At 41.1% G+C, this 19,127-nt stretch overlaps 1 protein-coding gene across 10 annotated transcripts in view; it reads right to left on the bottom strand.

Moving 5' to 3' along the window:
* PRKCZ (protein kinase C zeta) overlaps positions 1 to 19,127 on the bottom strand; it is a 158,768-nt gene that overhangs the window by 75,809 nt on the left and 63,832 nt on the right. The gene's annotated exons all lie outside the window — the stretch shown is intronic.

Below are 19,127 nucleotides of genomic sequence, written 5' to 3'. Positions count from 1 at the left end.
CCTGAGCAGCTGACCCCAGAGCCAGCTGCTTGGGTGGCCCTGGGGTCAGCAACACTGGGCACTGCAGGAATCACGGAGGTTGGGGAAAATTGCACATCCGTTACTTCCATGACCTTCACGACAGACACAGAACCCTAGCAATAATTCATTTAAACTACAATATGGAAACGTATTTCCCGCACCTCTCAGAAGCGGTGCAAAGGCTTTGGGGAGTCAGGGGCAATGGAGGAGCTGAGGGAAAGGGAAGCAATTGCTGGAAGGAACCCGGATGTGAACTTGGAGGGTTGTTGGGTGTGGGTGGAAGAAGTATGGAACAGTTTTCTCTTTCGGGTGGAGGGGGATTGTTAGAGAGCCTCGTCCACGCAGATCATGGCTGAGCCCTAGCCTCTCATTCATTTGGGCACATCTGCCTGTCCCCATATATCCCTGCACCCCCCTCAGTCACCCCTCCTTCCCCATGTGTCCCTGCACCCCCACTCAGCCAGCTCCTCCCTGCACATGAATTCTGTGTGTGCGTGTGCAATAGCCCAGAATTCCCCCAGGAGTGAATGGTAAGTTTTTATTGACCAAGCCTTTTTGTATTTTAATACACCTTTAGGTATTTATAGCCTTTTCTTGTGACAAAAAAAATTAACAGATTTTAAAAATAGTATTAAAAGGGGAAGACTATTTACAAAAATGGCAAAAAATACTGTAAAATACAAATGAAGGAGGCATTCAAAAAAACACCACTACGGATTTTAACAAGGAAAAACACACTCACTGAAATACATCTTTTTCTTCCTGGGCAAAACATCATACCATCAGTTGAATACAGAGCCCCAGAGAAAAGTAGCAATTAAATATTGTCCTGTTAGCATAATCTGTTAGAAATCCACTGATCAATGTATGATCAGCATTTTTAAAGGGAAACAGTAGGACTTTGCTCTTTCAAAGTCATATTGGCACAGATAACTATGGTATAGTATCAAATTCTTCAGAAACAGGAAAATAAATTAGTTTTCTGAGTGAATAGTACTGTACTATAAGTACTTGGATGTCAATATCAAACGATGCAATAGTGCAAGCCACTAGATCAGTGAAGACAATGTACTAGTACATGGAAAAGTTTAGCAGATTCTAAAGATAAATGACTGTCTTAAATCATCCCTTTTCACTCAGTTCCTTGATGAGAAATAGTTTGACTCAGCAGCAAAAAAAAAAACACAAAATGTCACTGTAGTTAGTATTACTGAACCCAAAACAATGTTCACTGAATTTATTCAAACCTATTCTATAAAAAAATATATGTAGCTATACTTACACTAATTATGAAATACTTTCACAATACATATATCCTTAACTACTGCTTTTCTGATCTAATTGGAATATATACCATAACTAAGTATCAGTGAAAGACTGCTCCCCCACTTGTAGCATGGCTCACCACCAAGAGAAAGAATTAATCACAAGGATTTTTCCCATGTCAGCTAATTGACTCATTAGGCAGTACCATATGGAGGCAACTTACATCATTTGTGTTCTGAACATAAGCTTATCACAGACAGGAGGAATATTAAATAGTTGATAAATTTATAAGCAGCTTGTGTTGCCATGCCTCTTATGTTGAAGAAATTCATAAACAGAGGAGCAACCACTTCCCAGATTAAAAATATTAAACCAAGTCAGAGCTTCATATGATATTATACTGAAGTAGTGTGGTCTAGTGAACAGAGAACAGGCCTGGAAAGCCCAGATTTTCAATGGCTCTGCCACTGACTCGTTGCGTGGCCTTAGGCAAGTCAACCTCTGATTCTATTTCCCTACCTGAAAAATGGGGACACCAGTATGTTTCTCACAGAGGTGTGAGGATGTATGCAAGATGCCAAAAGCTGGGACTGAACAACACAGGATGAATCATTCAATAATTTCCCTGCTTTGTTCATTCCCTCTGAAGCATTTAGCACAGGCAACTATTAAAAGATTGGATTCTGGACTAGATTGACCATTAGTCTGACCCAGATGGCCATTTTTATATTACGTTCTTATGCAAAGTCAAGGAGTACTTGTGGCACCTTAGAGACTAACCAATTTGAGCATGAGCTTTCGTGAGCTACAGCTCATTTCATCGGATGCATACCGTGGAAACTGCAGCAGACTTTATATACACACAGAGATCATAAAACAATACCTCCTCCCACCCCACTGTCCTGCTGGTAATAGCTTATCTAAAGTGATCATCAAGTTGGGCCATTTCCAGCACAAATCCAGGTTTTCTCACCCTCCACCCCCCCCCCCCCAAACTCACTCTCCTGCTGGTAATAGTCCATTCAAAGTGACAACTCTCCCTACAATGTGCATGATAATCAAGGTGGGCCATTTCCTGCACAAATCCAGGCTCTCATCCCACCCCCTCCCTTTTTTTTCTTCTTCTTCCCGGGGACACACACACAAACTCACTCTCCTGCTGGCAATAGCTCATCCAAACTGACCACTCTCCAAGTTTAAATCCAAGTTAAACCAGAACGTCTGGGGGGGGGGGGGGGTAAGGAAAAAACAAGGGGAAATAGGCTACCTTGCATAATGACTTAGCCACTTCCAGTCTCTATTTAAGCCTAAATTAATAGTGTCCAATTTGCAAATGAATTCCAATTCAGCAGTTTCTCGCTGGAGTCTGGATTTGAAGTTTTTTTGTTTTAAGATAGCGACCTTCATGTCTGTGATTGCGTGACCAGAGAGATTGAAGTCTTCTCCAACTGGTTTATGAATGTTATAATTCCTGACATCTGATTTGTGTCCATTTATTCTTTTACGTAGAGACTGTCCAGTTTGACCAATGTACATGGCAGAGGGGCATTGCTGGCACATGATGGCATATATCACATTGGTGGATGTGCAGGTGAACGAGCCTCTGATAGCGTGGCTGATGTTATTAGGCCCTGTGATGGTGTCCCCTGAATAGATATGTGGGCACAGTTGGCAACGGGCTTTGTTGCAAGGATAAGTTCCTGGGTTAGTGGTTCTGTTGTGTGGTATGTGGTTGTTGGTGAGTATTTGCTTCAGGTTGCAGGGCTGTCTGTAGGCAAGGACTGGCCTGTCTCCCAAGATTTGTGAGAGTGTTGGGTCATCCTTTAGGATAGGTTGTAGATCCTTAATAATGTGTTGGAGGAGAGACAGGCCAGTCCTTGCCTACAGACAGCTGTAGCTCACGAAAGCTCATGCTCAAATAAATTATTTAGTCTCTAAGGTGCCACAAGTACTCCTTTTCTTTTTGCGAATACAGACTAACACGGCTGTTACTCTGAAACCTGTCATTATGCAAAGTCCTGTCCTGTATGTGCTAAGTACTATTATTTTGTTCTAATGACGCTTTAAAATTTAAGTGTAATTTTCTTATTACAAAAGAAATATGGAACTATGCACTCTGAGTCACCCCATCTGGATTACTAAATGTTTGCAGTCTATGTTAAATGAGGCATGGATCAAATTGGACTTTTGGGCTTCCAAAACAGGATAATTCCTTTGCATTTACTTGGACTATTAAATATAGAAAATCAGATCCAAGAAAGAAAAATACAGCACTCAACCATGTTAACAAAGAGTACATTCTACATGTTAATGAATGATGCTACACTATGTAGTAAAGCCTCAGGAGGCTTTTCCACCAATTTCAAAAATCAGAAGTCTGACCCAATGTCTCTGATTTTCAAAGAGGCAATCTCATGATTTCTTAGAGTAGGCAACATTGAAAACATCCCAAGTAGAGGCAAAGTGACAAGAAGGAAAGGAGGAGGTTCAAGACAGCTGAACATTTTAAATGCCAAAAATGTTTTTGGCATTAAGTCAAAATAAGGGTTGAGAACATCTTTTCATCTTATGAGAAAGGGAAAATTAATTAACAGAGGTTACAATTCACTGACCTTCATACAGGAAGTTAATCATTGTCATTAGAGAACATCTTGAAGGCTAGCTAGTTTTAAAAAACATGGCAGACAGCAAGTTTTCTGGAACAGAGAGCAAGTAGTCTAGTCTCTCGCAGCAGCCTTTTAGATTTCATGGAATGAAAATATGGAAAAATACTTGACTAAAGGCATAAATTAAGTTGCACTGGAACTCTGGCAGTCAACTGAGAGTTTCCATTAGTTCGTAATTCGATAACCTGCACAAACAAAGACCCTCTGGCCAAGCTGCTACCTAAAGTGAAGTAGGATCTAGGCGACAGATTCTTACTTCCCTTTGGGGAAAAAAGATTAAACAATGTAAAGGAATATCTTGGGGTCTACTTTCTGATGGGCAGCATGAGAGATTAGCTGAAGATGACCACATAGATGAAAGAACGCCCATTTACTGAACATCACAATTGCTAGCCCTCTTGCTGCAGGTCCAGCTTCACTGACAAATGTTTTGTCGACAATTTTCATTGCTATCTTCCAATCCACCTGCATTATGGTTATTATTTAAATTACAGTAGTTTCCAGAAACCCCTAATCAGGATTAGGGCCATGCTGTGTTCACTGCTATACAGACACATTAAGAAAAGGCACTGCCTACTCTAAGGCAACCCTAGGGCATACACCCAAGACAAACCTAATGACGGAGAACAAATCTTCCATCTAATATGGCCATGGAGCCCTCGTGTCTTATAATCCTTACTCAAAATTTGGACTCCAGAGATAATGTATGTCTATTCTCTGATATACTATCTATGCTGCCCACTCTATGATCAATTTTCCCAAGCAAGTCTGAGATGACATTAATTGCTTCAAAAAAAAAATGAGTGGCCCTTTGTGTATCAAGTGAAATGAAGCATCAATATATAGACAGAATGCCTGTAATGCACAAGAGCTGGAAGTCATGCACTAATGGCAAAATACAGTCAAATGTATATTGCTGACCCAAATGACCTCCTCGGGGATTATAAATGTGAGTAAAATCACTGGGATTTCACATCCTCATCCATGTTACAGTCCACTCGTCCTAAGGAAAAATCCTTGAGTATAATTCTAAGCATTTCTCCCTGCGTTCATGAACAAATATGCTTTCCAGGGGTGCCATAACGTAAGAATTGTCATACTGGGTCAGACCAAAGGTCCATCTGGCCCAGTATCCTGTCTTCCAATGCCAGGTGACTCAGAGGGAATGAACAGGTAATCAGTCATCAAGTGATCCATCTCCTGTCGCCCATCCCCAGACTCTGGCAGACAGAGGCTAGGAACACCATCCCTGCCCATCCTGGCTAAAAGCCATTGATGGACCAATAATCCATGAATTTACCTACATCTTTTTTGAACCATGTTATAGTCTTGGCCTTCACAACATCCTCTGGCAAGGTGTTTCATAGGTTGACTGTGTGTTGGGTGAAGAAATACTTCCTTTTGTTTTAAACCTGCTACCTATTAATTTCATTTGGTGACCCCTAGTTCTTGTGTCACAAGGAGTAAACAACACTTCCTTATTTACTTTCTCCACACCAGTCATTTTATAGACCTCTATCATAACCCCCCTAGTCATCTCTTTTCAAAGGAGAAAAGTCCCAGTCATATTAATCTCCCCTCATATGGAGGCCATTCCATACCCCTAATAATTTTATTAGAGAAGCAATATTAAATAGCATAGGGTTACATGAGGAAGAAGAGAGGAGTTATCACAAAGATTTTCCAACATTTTTTATATTTTTCCCCTCATATCTATTTACATAACATCTGCAATATTCATATACTCCTTGAAACATCATTGTCTTCGAAGTAAGTACTCTAATGCTCTTATTAGAGCAGCAAACACACTATGCTAGCAGTCTAATACTTATACTTTAAACAGCCCTGGAACAAGACAGTTTGAATGAACAAAGGAGAAGGACAATGCTGATAATGAAACAGATTTTAGTTATCTTTCAAAAAGCTTTTCTGTGGATATCAACCATTTATTAACAATACCTCATCCGTGTTCTATTTATTGTTGGGATCAGTTAAAAATCAAAAATGAAAACTCTCCACCAAACTTTTAGACATCCACCTTGCCACCATTGGAGGCGGGTATGGTGGGGGAGTGGAATCAGCAGGGGAAAGAATCAGTGCCACAAAATGATGACACTAAAGCAGGGGTGGGCAAACTTTTTGGGCCGAGGGCCACATCTGGGTGGGGAAATTGTATGCGGGGCAGGAGGTGCAGTGTGCAGGAACAGGCTCAGGGCAACGGATTGGGGCAGAGGAGCAGTGTGGGATGTATGGGGGGCTCAGGGAAGGGGGTTGGGGTGCAGGAGGGATGCAGAGTGTAGGAGGGGTGTGGATTGCGGGATGGAGCTCAGGGCAGGGAACTGGGGTGCAGGGTGCAGCAGGGGGCTCAGGGCAGGGAGTTAGAGGGGCGGGGTGCAGGAGGGGTTCGGGCTCCGACCCGGCACCACTTACCTAAAGCAGCTCTGGGGTGGCAGCGGCATACACCGGGGCCAGGGCGGGCTCCCCTGCCTTCCTGCCCTGGCCCCATGTCCCTGCACAGCCCCCTGGGGGGGTGGAGGCACAGGGCTCCACTCACTGCCTTTGCCATGCCTCCAGGTACCTCCCCCAAAGCTCCCATTGGCCATGGTTCCCCGTTCCCGGCCAATGGGAGCTGCGGGGTGGTGCCTGGAGACCACAGCAATACACAGAGCCCTCTTCCCCCCTGGGGCCGCAGGGATGTGGTGATGGCCGCTTCCGAGAGCGGTGCGGGGCCTGCGGCACCATAGTGGGCAGTACTGGGGGCCGGATCCAAAGCCCTGAGGGGCTGGATCCGGCCCATAGTTTACCCACCCCTGCACTAAAGCCTTGACATCCATGACTTCAGATGAACGAATCCATTTTGAAAGGAACTGAATAACAGTCAGAAATCACAAATTAGTTTTGAAGCAACTACTATAAAGGCCTTTATTAGGGAACCAACAGATGGACTCTGTAGAAACTGATGTGGGGCTTCTGGAAATCAAACAAGCTTTACAATTTGTTTAAAAAAAAAAATCAAGGCATTAACCCATACCCACCAACTCAATTATTCATAAAATTAAGAGGTTTATTAAAATTGCATGGAACACTGCAATTTCCTTTCCTCCAGACCACCACTAAACCACAACTACCCTATTCAGATGTAGGCACCAAATGGTATAAAAAAATCAGGGGCCAAATTAAACTGTGGCGTAAGTACAATGTCATGTATGTCAATGGACTGTCACATCAAGACTAAATTTAGTCCTCAAATTATAAAGAGGTAACACTTCCTCATAAGAAAAGTAGTAATCATCAGTGCATTAGGTCACGATTTGCCACCTTTTGTTCAATATTGTCCATTTGCCAGTCCCTACGTTTTATTGAACTTCTGTTTCTATAGCTCCAAATCAATTATTTATTTGGCCAAATATAAGAATCATCCTAAAGAGCTGAACTACTATATAGCTTGTTAAGAATTCACAAATATTTCCTTGCTGCTAAAAATTGAACACCGATACTTTTGATTGCTGCACACAAATCACTATCCAAAGAAAAGTTATGCACGTTCTTTCTAGGAAATGTCATTACATCAAGATCAATGTAGATGAAGATCAATCAGATGACATGTAACAATTAGAATCAGACTCTAAGGTCAGAAGGAACCACGACGATTATCTAGTCCAGGAATGGGCAAACTATGGCCCAGGGGCCACATGTTTTAATCCAGCCCTTGAGCTCCCGCTGGGGAGCAGGTTCCAGGGCTTTACTTGCTCCAGCCAGGGAGCAGGGTTGAGGGCTTGCCTCGCTCCATGCAGCTCCCAAAAGCAGCACCAAATCCCGCTTCTGGCTCCTATGCATAGGGGCAGCCAGGGGGCTCCGCACGCTGCCCCCACCCCAAGTGCTTGCCCCCACAGCTCCCATTGGCTGGGAACCATGGCCAAAGGGAGCTGCAAGGGGGGCACCTGCGGACAGGGCAACACACAGAGCCATGTGGCTGCGCCTCTGTGTAGGAGCCGGTGAGGGGACATGCCACTGCTTCTGGGAGCTGCTTGAGGTAAGCACACTCCAGAGCCTGCACCTGACCCCCTCCCGTGCCCCAACCCCCTGGCCCACCCCCCGATACCCCTCCCGCCCTCCGAATCCCTCGGTCCCAGCCCAGAGCACACACCTGCACCCCAACCCCAGCCTGAAATCCGCTCCCACACCCTGAACACCTCATTTCTGGCCACACCCTAGAGCCCTCACCCCCTCCTGCATCCCAACCCCCAATTTCGTGAGCATTCATAGCCCACCATACAATTTCCATACCCAAATGTGGCCCTCGGGCCAAAAAGTTTCCCCACCCCGCTCTAGTCTGACTTCTGAACATTTCAGGCCACAGAACGTCACCCACCCACTACTGTAATAGACCAGCCACTTAGCCAGAGGTTAGGGAAGTCCTCAAAGACTTCATGTTACAGAGAATCCACCATTTACACTATTTAAACCTGCAAGTGATCTGTGCCCCATGTTGCAGAGGAAGGCGAAAACAGCCAAGTTCTCTGTCAATCTGACCCAGGGAAAATTCCTTCCCAGACCCAAATACAGTGATCAGTTAGACCCTGAGCACGTGGGCAAGGCCCACCAGACAGACATTCTCCATATTAACTCAGAGCCTCCCCATCTAGTGTCCCATCACCAGCCATTGGGAGTTATTTGCTACTAGCCGCTGCAGATCGGCAACACGTCATTGTAGACAATATCATACAATCCCCTCCATAAACGTACCAAGTTCAGTCTTGCCAGTTAGGGTTTTTCGCCCCCCTCTGCTTCCCTTTGAAGGCTGTTCCAGAACTTCACTCCTCTGATGGTTAGAAACTTTCATCTAATTTAAAACCTAAACTTGTTGATGGCCAATTTGTATCATGTTCTTGTGACCACATGGGTGGTCAACTTAAATAACTCCTCTCCCTCTCTGATATTTATCCCTCTGAACGCTTTCGGAATATTCACCATGAAGAGCTATTTCTTGCTACTCAGAGATCTCACATTTGTACTTCCTACTGTACCTTTAAGACCATCCAGACTGGTCATTCATTCAACAACCTAGGTGATTGCTTTCTAAAGGATTTCTAATCACCACCACACTGATTAGCTAGCAATTTTCAGGTGTGTTACCACAGAATGTCAAATCAGAACTCAGTTGTCCCCAAAACGTAATTTTTTTCCCCCAAACTAGTAGCACTGAGGACAAAGTTTTCCAACATGGTGCCTAAATTTGACACTTCAAATAAGTGAATTGATTTTCAAAGGTCCTGAACACATGTAGCTTCCAAGGACATGAATCAATACTGTCTTTACTAGAGGTGTTTTGTTTTTGACCTTAAATTGTTTAACACATTTGGCCTTGTGTTCACTACCAAAAAGGGCATGTTTTTATAGTAAGCTAACTAATACATTAGTTATCTAGATGTAAAACCCTAGTGGAGATAAGACTTTAGGTTTCATTGCTGTAATTGGTGAGGTCGGCTGCAGGTGGGGTAGGGTGAGGCATACCATTGACCTCACCTTGCTATATCACTAACCACAGGAAACCTGATTATATTCAGGTTGATTTCCCACCTCCAATTAAAGGGGGGAAAATTGTAAAGTGTAATTCCAAGATCTCAATCAAGAATGGAATTGCATTTCACCTATTCTTTGTTATACACGAGGCCTTCAATCTTTCTTTATATTTCTGGATTGATAGTAGAAGGTCTCATTTCTCCCTAACACTACTGCAGCAAAACTAAAATACATCTTGTATTAATATAGAAGTGTATTTCAGAAATTCTAAAGAAGATCGTAGAGTTATCAATCATGCAGAGAACACACCTTCTCTAGCACAGTTTTCTACATCATTATCTAGCTGCTTTAAATCTTACATCAAAAATTACTAACAAATTTGTGCTCTGCTGGGGAAGGAAGACAATCTCAAAACTTATCAAACAAAACAAAAAGTGAGACAAATACCCATTTTTTCCCCTACTCCCAGTTTGCTTCTGTCACGTACACATTGTACAAGGTAGCTTGTAGGGCTGCTCCTAGCTGATCAGGCTCTTGTACCAGATATGGAAAGGTTTCAGAGCTCCCTTCCAAGAGATCTGTTCAATTTAAGACTCTCTGATGCACTGCCAGAAATGGCTGTTTTAAGCTTAAGATAAGGTATTAGAGAGACAAAGTAAATAAGGTAATGTTTTATTGGACCAACTTCTGTTGGCAAGAGAGAAGCTTTCAAACCACCCAGCGCTCTTCTTCAGGTCTGGGAAAGGTATTCCGAGCATCACAGCTAAATGCAAGATGGAACAGATTGTTTAGCATAAGTAGTTAGCACATATTCTAAAGGGTCAGTCAAGGTAGATTTCAGAGTAACAGCCGTGTTAGTCTGTATTCGCAAAAAGAAAAGGAGTACCTGTGGCACCTTAGAGACTAACCAATTTATTTGAGCATAAGCTTTCGTGAGCTGCAGCTCACTTCATCCGATGCATACTGTGGAAACTGCAGAAGACATTATATACACAGAGACCAGAGACCATGGTCTCTGTGTATATAATGGTCTTCTGCAGTTTCCACAGTATGCATCGGATGAAGTGAGCTGCAGCTCACGAAAGCTTATGCTCAAATAAATTGGTTAGTCAAGGTAGAGTGGCCCATTAAGGTGTGTTACACACACCTACTGAACAGTATACAGTTTAGCATTTCATTACTGTTTCTAGAAGAAAGGGACCTTTGAGGAATGATAAAATGGGGATTTTTTTTAAAAAGTAAACTTTAAAAAGCTCTATTTATCCACAAAACAGAAAAATAGATACTCTATCAGCAGCAGTGCACTGCAAGCACAGGCCTCTATCCTAGCATATACTCACCCCCACATCTCAGTGGTGAAGAGGTAGATTCAAACTCTATGCCAGTTCAACTCCTACAATACAAATCCATTTGGTTTAGCTTCTTTCATTCAAAGCGTGTTCCCAAAATGCTTTACAGAGTTAAAAATAATGAAAGCATTATCCTTGGTTCCTCTGAGACAGACAATTAAAACAAGCTGTAATGACATCTTTATGACGTGGATACCAGCCCACTAGGAACTGAATTGTTCTAATGTTTTTTTAATGGTTCCATTACTGCATTAGTTGAAATCATTAGTTGCACGAAGAGGACTAAGTAATTCCTTCCTTCATCTGTCCCACAACATAGGCACAATTCAATTTTTTGAGGAATTCTGGATTTTGTTGCTTCTAGGCTCAGGCACACTAATTCCAGGTCAAAATCCTACTTTGCTTAATTAGGGGGACAGTTAAGTGAAGTCTTCACTTCCAGGCTCTTCTACAGCAGAAGCATAAGAGAATTTCAAAACATTCCCATTCATAGGTGTCTACAGGTTTGGAGTAGAGTTGAAAAGCAGCTAACAGAGAGAATGGGAAATTTTCTTCCACAAACTCATACGAGTTCAACCTCCTAGAAAATTCTGCTGAGATTGAAAATTTTGCATATCATTCTTTTAGAGACTCAATAGATTATCCTCCTGCTTTAAGAGCCTGTAGCTTCTTTGAGCCTTCTATATTTCATGCCAAATGCTGGTATCCCTCAGAGGAGGGCAACAAAATAGCATCACTGATCATACAATGGCACTTGTGAGTTCTGTAAAGCTAAGCGAAAGGAGGCTCAATGGGTATTTGACTACCTAATCTCAACCCACAGGAGACAGGTGAATGTTAGAGCTAAATGTAGTAAAGGTACAAAATAAAGTAACAATACATAATTTCCAAGAAGCAGTATCACATATGATGTTACTACATGAAATATTACCCAATATGATATTAGGATGACAGTCTAGGGGAAATATAGCTTTCTCACCCACGAAATATAGTCTATGCATACTTCAGTCACCTGTTTCAGGCAAAAACAGAGAACAAATGGGCCTTACTCTATAGCCTGAAGTTTAAACAGGCAGGCTCTGTTGGACTAGTAAAAGTGGTTATTCCAAAGCCAGAGATCCTCTAATTTAATAGGTAATTTATTAATTTATTTTTGTAATCAGTAAAATGTGTTTAAAAATAAACTTCATGTCCTACTGTATTATAGTTAAATATCACAGTAAATATACTGTCACAAGTCATTCTGGCATGACACAAAATAAGATGGCCAAAACTCCAAATCTATATAACATGTTAAAACAAAAATCCATTAACACTTCCAGTTAAATTACTTCATTATATATCTTTTGTTTCAGAGTGCTTGAAATTCCACTGCAGTTTTGGGTTTTTAAAATGTGGCTTGCAAAAATTCAGAGGACTACCCTCATGGGGGAACTAAACGTATTAGCTAGTAGACGCAGAAAGAGCACTGTGTTGCATTCTCCTGCTGCTGGGAAGGGGAACCAGTTTTACAGAATGCTGACCTGGACACTGTTTGGAGGCCTGGCTAGTACAGGTCCGATAAACGTGAATCTCCAACCCCGGCATGGTAGAAAGGAAAATTAGATTTTTGTCTCTTCCCTCTATCTAGAGCCTTTTGGTCACTGCCAGGGCACGGGAGAAAAAAATACAAGTGGTCTGCTATTTTACCCTTCCCCGGCATCCTTTTTTATGGGTCACCCTCTAGGATTACCTCTGCTCCTGCCACTATTTGGTGCTACCTAGAGCTTTCCTAAGCAGCAACAGCAGCATTAAATGGGAAGTATTTCTAACAGTTTCACTGCTACCAACAAGATTCTGATATTCATTTCACCATTCTGTATTTTAATAAAGCTATGAGCAACAAGAAAGTGACTGAAGTAGTCTGTAGAAGCTGAGAGACAACACTGCATTGCTTTACATTCAGGCCACTTTTAGAAGGTTTATCTTTGCAACTATATGAGAAGAATTATTTCTTCCTTTAATCAAAACTTAAATTCTGCAGAAATTGATGTCTTAAGCCCAATACACTTGCCAGAGAAAGCTTCCCAACTCTGAATTAGATGTGCAGGGAATTTTTTCCCATTTTGCGCTAGAAGTTCAACTTGCTTTTGAGAATACAGGGGGGAAAAAAACCCTAGTTAGAATACATTTACTGTAATGTAACTACTTCCATTATTTTCTTAAGAGGTTATGTCCTTCCAGTTTGATTTCCACAGAAATAAAAATACTGAAACTGCATGTAAAGCAGAGATGCTAAATCTAAAGCAGATAGCTGCCTCTACACAATCCATGGAGTGGAACAGTTCTCTGTCTCTGTTGTACAATTCCCCCCTCTGTTGCTAAGTTCTGCAACTGCATCATTAATGGCAATATACAATGCACCTTGAAGTTTAACTAATAATTATGTTTCAAAGGCATTCTAATTGATTCATATTTTACTTTCGCCTTTTAAAATTACTTACAGAAAAAACAAAGTGGTAAGGGGAAAAAATACATGTAGAACAAAAAGTGTGACTAAGGCATACACTATTTTCATAGTGTTTTGAGAAACTGACAGCTCACTGTTCACCCCAAACTATCACATTTACAGAATGGGGTCATGTGTCATTTTGAGGGGTCATATGTTGTACAATATTATGCCTTACTTCTCTATTAAGATACTAGTAAAGAGTATAAAGGACATTAGATAGATACCTTCACTTTAAGTAGAGTCAAAAGTAATCCAGGGTTTTAATTTTTGTCTGAGAGTTACAGGAAATCTCTTCCATATACTCTTTCAAATGAAGTGAGGAAAGGGGAGAATTTCACTATATTTCTGGAGCAGCTATTTCTATAGCATTTCAGCAACAAAAGAATGGAGGGAATCCAAAAGTTTGTTGGAGAGACTCCCCTATCCAGCTACTTGTCCACAGTACCTTACTGATATGGAGTTGAAGTCTTATTTTAAGTAAACAGGGAGATTAAAATCCCAGAAGAAAACAGACTTGCTATTTAAATAAATACTAACATAACTCGTTGGCAATGTAAGTGTGAGGAATATGAAGAAACAGATTAAGTTTACTTTTGACAAAGTTTAGTAAAGCAAAAGCTTTGCGGAAGACAGTACAAGAATTCAGAAGCAGTCTAAAAAAATCTGGTTTACACCAAGTAGCACATAAGTTGTAACAATTTGTCAATAAAAGGTTTTTCCTCCATTTTAATGCTATAAATGCTTTTAGCAATTCAAAAGTATTTTTAAATGAAAAAATTTATGCAAACTCATAATACTAAGCAGAGAAACGCTGTTACAATTGATCACTTCTCAGAGATTAACGCAATGACGTAAGAGCACATTATATTGCCTGCCAACTGCTCAGTTTTTTTTTTTAAAAAAGCGTTTTGCTGAAGAACAAACAAGTGAGCTTTATTTAAAAACCAACACTCACAAACTGTACATGAAAAGAAAATGAATCTTTACATTTCCAGTCAACTCTAATATTATAATTCTAAATGTGTTGAACAGCCCTGCAGAAGGACTTCAGAAAAACGGAGGAAACCATCTCCAGCACTTAACATATTCCAAACAGACCACCTCAAATAAGAAATCATCACATGCTCCCATACACTACAGGGGGAACATGCAGAAAACCTGTTTACCTTCTTGGATCCAGGAACCACCCCAAACACTCCAAGAAATCTGTTATCTGCAGCCATATTCTGTGTTCCAAGGAGAAAGTTCAGGATAGATACATGTTAAAACACTTAAAACCACCTTCAAACAAGGACACTCCATCAGAGAAGTACATTGCATCACGGAACGGGTCACTCAGATGCTTTGAGGAAAAAATAACCCTCCATCCACACACCCTTAGTTGTCACCCAACACCCCAAACTGGAATCCAAATGGGATTACAACCTACACTTGATTGGGACCACATCCTGAAAGGAATCTCTCTCAAACTCCCTCTTCTGGACTTCAAACAATCTCCCAAACTCAAAATAAGCAGCAAGCTCCCCACAAACCAGGGCATACCAAGTCAAAGCAGCACCAGACCCAGACAGAGCAGATGAAAAACCCACAGACATATCTCCGCTGCTATAAATAATCAACCCCTCAACACCTTTCAAGATTAATTGTCCTACACATGCTTATCACATATGGTGTACCTCATCCAACACACTAAATGCCCCAACAACTATGTGGGTAAAACCAATCACTGTACTGTCAAATGAAACAACTGAAAAGTGAACAACTCAAACTGAAAAGTGAGTGTTTTTGTCTTTTATCACCCATGGGAGAACACTTTTCACAAAACAATCATTCCACAGCTAACCTCCCAGTCCTCATCCTCAAAGGAAACTTGAGTATCACCTTCAAAAGATGAACCTCGAAGCCTAAATTCATAACTTTGCTAGACACTAAAAATCATGATTACATTACAACAATCTATTAACCCCCCATTTTTGTTTTATGACTGTAGAGGTGTTAATGGGCAACTTCACCTTGAATGGTCTCTTGGAATATGTGTTAGCTACTTATGCTAAACAATCTGTTCCGCTTTGTACTTAGCTGTGACTCTAAGGGCATGTCTACACTACAGCCCAAAATCAACTTCTGTTAGGTCAACTTACAATCAGTGCAGGAATTACTGTGGAGGCTGATGTCCATATTACTCTCCTTCTGTCAGTAGTGAGCGTCCTCACCAGAAGCGCTTCCACTGACTGAAGGGGGGAGCAGTGTGGGGAGGCTGAGAGCCCTCCATGCAGCTCCCAGCCGGGAGCAGCCACACCGAAGTCTCACCTCCCTGAACAGGGAGCCTCCAGGCAGCAGACTTTCTTGTCTAATAGAGCCGTGAAATTGACAAGACAGCAAACAGCTGAAGTAAGTAATGCAGCATCTACACAGACACTGTGTTGCTCTAACTACACCGACGTAAGCCCTGTGCTTCCCATGGAAGTGGAGTTATGATGTTGGTGCAGCAGGGCACTTACATTGGCAGGACAATGTAGTACGTACACTGACATAATTAGGTTGATGTAAGGCCGCTTATGTAGACCAGACCTGAGTATATATCTTTCCCAGACCTGAAAAAGAGTTCTCTAACTTGAACGCTTGTCTTTCATCAACAGAAGTTAGTCCAAAAAAAGACCCTGTCTCTCTAATACTACAAATAAAGATAGGCTGAGTGATTGTTATGTACACATGCCCTGCAGTCTGGAGGAGTTCTCTAAATTATGCTGTATCTCTAAACATTTGTCAATTTCCTGAATAACTACATTCAAATGACATAAAACCTATTCTGCTCACTGCAGTTTGCTACTGGAATCATAATGCTATGATGTGACCTCAACCCTTGTCTTTTATTATGTGTAAGCAAGGATATACAACTGAACCATCATGTTTATGCACTGGAGCCAGCCAGAATGCCTCAGCAGAGATGGAAATACATGTATGACTATTCATAAGTTTTCATCAGTCACAATAACAAACAAGGTCATAAAGGTGGCACATTCATTTGTGAGAGGTTAAACGCTTCAGTTAATTTCTATTCCATTGTAAAGACAGTATCAAGAGACAGCAGAGTATTTGAACTCATCTTTGTATCACTAAATTGTTTGGTCACTGCAAGCATTCCATACAAGTAATCAGCACTCTCTCATCTCCATATCAGAAGACAATGAGTTTATGTCCTAAATATGGAAATTACAGTGCTGCTTTGCGGAATAATAGAATGTGGAGCTAAGAATCCCAAAGCATTGGTCAAAAACAGCTAGAAAGAATTGCAGTATCAGTACAACAGTAGCTCTCTTTTACTCAATGAAACCAGTTCCAATTTCCAAAGCCATCTCTCAATTTGATTACCACAAATCTCTCTTCAGTGGGTAGCCCTTTCCAGGATGTAGCTCTCTAGATTCCAGTCCATAAGCAATGCTGCTGCCTGCTTTCTCAAAATGTACCGACCAGCACAGGTATATCATCTCCCTCCTAAAATACTTATGAACAATCCCAGTGACCCTCCTATTTATCTCATGACGGTTCAAAATGGTCTTCCTGCCAACCTCACAGACCTCCTCTCTGCTCCCTCTCCTTGTCTGACACAAGTACTCTGTTTTGTTTTTTGTTTTTTAAAGTAAACAAACCTAGCTTCTACAGATAAAAAGGCCTTCTGAACTACGGCTCCTGCCAACTGAAACACTTCCAACTCTCAGTTCTTCACTGAAAAACATCTCTTACCTTCTCTTTTCTTATTATATGCCATCTCCCTCTGTAAGTGGTCTCATGAACATACTTTAAACGTAACTATACAATGTGTTTTTGATCATGTATTAGATTTGTTGTCTTGTATTACTGAAATGTTGCAAGGCATTTGACATAATATTTTTTAAAAGATATACACATTTACATTTAATTCTAATTTAGACTACAGTCTTTATGACAGGATGGTTTCTTGCGGATAAAGTGTTTCAGCACATCTATGTAATTCTATAAATACTGACACTTAGAAAGGCTTAGTCTTTCAGTATGTTGTCCTCAATTTGTTTTTTCATTTCCAGCAGACCCTAAAAATCACAGTGAATACACACCATGATAAAAACAATTATATTTATCTTTGTCAGAAATACAGTAAACAATCAAAAACAGTGATGACAAGAAATGTAAAAAATGCAAGGCTACGCAGACTGGCAGAAGTTAACAATGAAAGAGCAATAAAACTGTACCTCACCAGAAAAAGCTAATTCTGACTCAGTGCCAAAAATTAATAGATACAGATTTTTTTTTAAAATATATCTAATCCAACTCCGGTATAGTAGTGTTTGGATATCCTGTTCCCCACTGGCCTAACTGCTATGAACGGACTACCACTTCAGACCTGCTGGGAGTGAATCCTGTCCTTCACACACATTCTCATGCATGGTCTCTTGGCTACTCTTCCTCATGCCCTTCTGTTTAAATGGCTCCATGCCACTACAAGGTGATATGCCAAAGTTATTACAGCACTGCACCAAGCAAAAACAGGAATACCATCTCATCTACAGAAACCCCTCCTACACTGGTGCCATATGTCCCTTTACTCCTGTTGCCATGTTCGGTTGCAACCCCCAGTCTCCAAATAAACATGCTCACTTGAATAGTATCAGAAATGGACGACAATGGGATTTTCAGGAATGTATTGCTGCTAAATATATTAGTCACACTGCAGTTGGTGCATGGGAAACCTAGTAAGACAAAGGATTTCAGAAAACATGTTAAGTAGTATATGTTCCTAGCTTTCAGGCTGTAATTAAGAGTACAGAAAATAAATCAGGTATCTGACAACCACAGTCGGGTCACGGAAGGAATGAAACAAATATCCTAGGTTACAATCAAAGTCTGGAGTCTTTCTAGTCTTCATTCCGTATTAGAGTTATGTGCAGCCAAGACACACACAGGTATCTATCCTTAAAAAAAGGAAAGTCAGTTGCAGCTGAATTGTCAGTATGGCTCAAGAGCACTCCCAATGTATTTCACTTCATTCAGTACGACTGATCTCTAAGCAAAACCTCAACTTAGCCATAATAAATGTGAACCATCTTTCACGCACCAAGATGAAAGGAGGCAAAATGTTCATGAGCTGTGAATATTCAGCCTACACAAGGTTTGATTCCTAAACATATTTAGGATCCACAGCTGCTAAGGAAAATCTAGCCAAAAGCACGGAACTCCAGGTTCCAATTGACTAGAGCCCTAAATAAAGGTTTTGACAAGAAATACTGAAGTAAACAGTCAGGTTTTGTTTCACTGGTGCTACTAAAAATTAGGAAGAGAGTTATAAGACAGTTATTAGTAAATGTACAGTTGTTGCAACGGTCACAGACAGCACGTTATGCAGAAAGCATAGCCTACTGTAATAAGTGAACACTACATAGTTATGAACACTTGTGGAATTTAAACAGTCAGGTGTATGTGTCTACATTTAAGATAAGTCACTCAGAAGTATGTTACATTAACCAATCCTGACAAGTGGTCAACTATGAAGATTTTTAAATAGAAAAGTGCTCCAATTGTTTTTAATCTCTGTTCATAAAGGAATGGATTACAGTTAATATCAGTGCCTTGAGAACTCTAATTTTAGAATCATAGAATATCAGGGTTGGAAGGGACCTCAGGAGGTCATCTAGTCCAACCCCCTGCTCAAAAGCAGGACCCATACCCAATTAAATCATCCCAGCCAGGGCTTTGTCAAGCCTGACCTTCAAAACTTCTACGGAAGGAGATTCCACCACCTCCTTAGGCAACGCATTCCAGTGTTTCACCACCCTC

The sequence above is a fragment of the Lepidochelys kempii genome, chromosome 18, assembly GCF_965140285.1.
Source record: "Lepidochelys kempii isolate rLepKem1 chromosome 18, rLepKem1.hap1, whole genome shotgun sequence".
Taxonomy (NCBI): domain Eukaryota; kingdom Metazoa; phylum Chordata; order Testudines; family Cheloniidae; genus Lepidochelys; species Lepidochelys kempii.
Note: the sequence above shows the minus strand (reverse complement) of the source record. Positions and strands in the feature narration are given on the sequence as shown.